Below are 3,116 nucleotides of genomic sequence, written 5' to 3' on the forward strand. Positions count from 1 at the left end.
ATTTTATCTTGTATTAAAAAAAAAAAATAGATGCACATGTTTGTAGAACTTATATATATAGTGAAATTTGAATCATCTTTAACAGTGGCAAAACCAGGATTTGATTTTAAGGGGGGCAACATATATATATACAAGTAGGCGCACACATGCACGTGCACATGCGCGTGCACGCGCACACGCGCGCGCACACACACACACACATATATATATATATATATATATAGTATTTGAGACCCATATAAATGAGATAATAGTGTATTAATTATAATTATCATATAAAATGAATTTTGAAAAGAAAAAATAAATCAATTTATAATATGAGATCTAAAGTGGGGATAGCCAATTCAATATATATATATATATATATATATATATAATTATATAGATAAGGATAGCTAAATCAATTTATAATGAATTATCCCTATTTGTCTTTATTCCTTTGGATAGCTAAAACAGGCACGCGATACTATTGCTGTCGTTACTTGTGACTCTGAATGAAAGTAGTCGAACTGTGTCGGGTTTAGACTTTAAAGCGTAGATGGACCTTCTTGTTGTTGCTCTGCGCCACCACAATCTTTAGTAGATCAAAAGCCCCCATCAAGACCTCTCTCTCTGAATTGCACATATCATAACCTGTTTTTGGTTTTCTTGCCACCCAAAGATCCACAACATAGCGTGTACAAAGAGCAATGGAAATTAACTCGAATCAAAAAGTGTGGCCTTTGATTTATTTATTTATTTATTTTTTTGGTGCTGTTGTGCATGTGTGAAAGAATTAACTATCTCGGTTGGAACAGCTTGAGTTTGGTGTTTCCAAGTATAAAATTGTTATAATGAAATTATTATTTCACTCTCTAATTATTTCACACTATATTTAAACACACTTTTACATCAGCCGAGGAATTCACATTCTTAAAAAACGTCCACATTTAACACGTGTATACTTCATAATGACACATTAATTTTAGCTTAATACTATTTATTCTGGGGGTGGTTATAAAACACAAATAATTGATTTACAGGTCATGAATCATGATTGATAGCTGTGAAAAGAATATCTAACACATTGGAGCCTCCACTTCTGCTGTTATCTTCGAAATTAAGATACATAATCTTTTTCTAATTTCTTCTCAAAAAGAAAAAGATTCATAATCTTTTTTGTTAAATCCAATCTAACTGAGGTTCTTTAGTTTTAAAACTGAACGAGAGATATTTTTCCCTATAGTAGAGTTCAAAATAATCTTTAGTCCTAGTAATAACGATTAAAAATACACCCGAAAATCTTTAAAAAAAAATTACAAATACACCCGAAAAGATATGAACAAGGAATAAATGAAAAAGAATAGAAATCACACATCTTGAAGTGAAAAACCATTGATGACAACATCCAGAACTTCCATGAACTAATAGTGTTCATCAGCTGGTCTGAGGAGGGGCCCCTTTAGGGACACTTGGGCGCTTTGGACCCCTTGCCGCTGTGATGTGGATGGCTCTCTCTTGTACACTTAATTTCTGTAAAGGAAGATCTATATAGTTCAACACCCTTTAATTTGTTTTTATGAGTTTATAACATCAAAATTGCACATTAAATCACACAACACTAACACATACCTCAACAGATTCCAACTTGGGTTCATCTCCATTTTCATTTCCTGGTCAAAAATAGGAAAATTGCACTTGAGTTGAGGAAATTAAAGGAAGGAAGAGATAAAAATTAAATAAATAAATAAATTAAATGCTAATGTGATAGCTTTACCTCTACAAGGTTTGCAGGTTTTGATGTTTTCAGCTAAACGGAGAAAACCCTTCTTCAGATCTTGAGCAAGTTTCTCCATTGAGTTTTTAGGATTTTAGCAAAGGTCAAATGAACTTATAGCTAGTTCCTGGACACCTGTAAAGCCCAGCCCGTGACGCTGAAAAAACATTCATGAATAAAGCGAGCACCATGTGCTTAACTTTATTTTTCCAGAATACGACACTAGTATTTTATATATTTTTATTACATCTTGATCTTAGTTCAATCTCTTTGGGTGAAAGGGCTTAAAAGTTAAAATTACTCAATTGCTACTTATTAGAAAACTGGTGGATGGACCCTGCTATCAATTATGAGCAAGTTAGGAATGTTTCTAGTGATCAAATGTTTTTTCCCATTTTCGTGTTACTGTTATATATGGTTTGTCATGGTCCATGCAAATGCTAAAAATTCACACACGGAAGCTGCATGTTATGGTAAGATTCAAGTATCCATGATCAAAATTCTTATCAGTCATCACTTTAAAATCCAAGTTCAAGTATTCCCCAATGGACATGTGTAAGGTTGAATTTAATTAACTATCTTGTTAGCTTTATTCCGTGCCAAATTTGCTTATAATTCAGCATTTAGAAACCATGTATTTAGGTGAGAATCATGTAAGGGTAGTGTGTGAGAAAGTGTGAAGAAAAGCTCAAGATTGTGCACTCAGCAAGGGACTCGCGACTGGATCTCGCGCTTGCAAGTTGCCAAAGGATGCACATGAGTGAAGCATGTAGAGGAGTTAAACAATCACGCCAGCTGGAGCACTATAGGGGAAAAAGTCCAGTCTGGCAATTTAGTTAGCTCGCGGCTTGGACTCGCAATTCAGTGTTGCGAGTCCAAGCCGCGAGGCTCGCAATTCAGTGTTGCGAGTCCAAGCCGCGAGGCTAAGTTGCCAGTCCACTCTATTTGGGAAAAACTGACTCTTCGCATTCCAAACACACACCAGTATAAATACCCCTTATACCCACGAAATGTAGAGAGCTTCCAGAGAGAATTTTGAGAGAAAAACCCTAAAAAAAAAATAGACTGACTCATCCACAATCTTTACATATTGATTCTCCAAATTCCTCAATTCTCACCCTCTCCATTGTTACATCCTTGAGAGGTTCATTAGCCAAATCATTTTCTCACCATACCCATATCTATGAGGAGGCTGTTTGGTGCTTGGAAAGCAGTTAGGAAGGGACCAATTGATATTGGTTGAAACTATGGGTTATAGCGGAATCCGGTAAGTTAGAAAAGACAAAGGTTCGGCGTAATCTCGTTGGAGCAAGAAGTTTGAAAGGTTTAGGTACACTAGGTAGATTAGACTTAGAGGGTC

General features: G+C 35.4%; 1 long non-coding RNA gene across 1 annotated transcript; it reads right to left on the reverse strand.

Moving 5' to 3' along the window:
* Positions 1–1,136: 1,136 nt before the first annotated feature.
* Positions 1,137–1,927, reverse strand: LOC115993557. The gene is made up of 3 exons (XR_004093016.1): positions 1,757–1,927; positions 1,612–1,652; positions 1,137–1,512 (listed from the first exon to the last, which is right to left on the reverse strand). It is a non-coding gene; the product is annotated as an uncharacterized LOC115993557 (long non-coding RNA).
* Positions 1,928–3,116: the final 1,189 nt, after the last annotated feature.

Source organism: Quercus lobata, chromosome 6, assembly GCF_001633185.2.
Source record: "Quercus lobata isolate SW786 chromosome 6, ValleyOak3.0 Primary Assembly, whole genome shotgun sequence".
In the NCBI taxonomy this organism is placed as follows: Eukaryota; Viridiplantae; Streptophyta; class Magnoliopsida; order Fagales; family Fagaceae; genus Quercus; species Quercus lobata.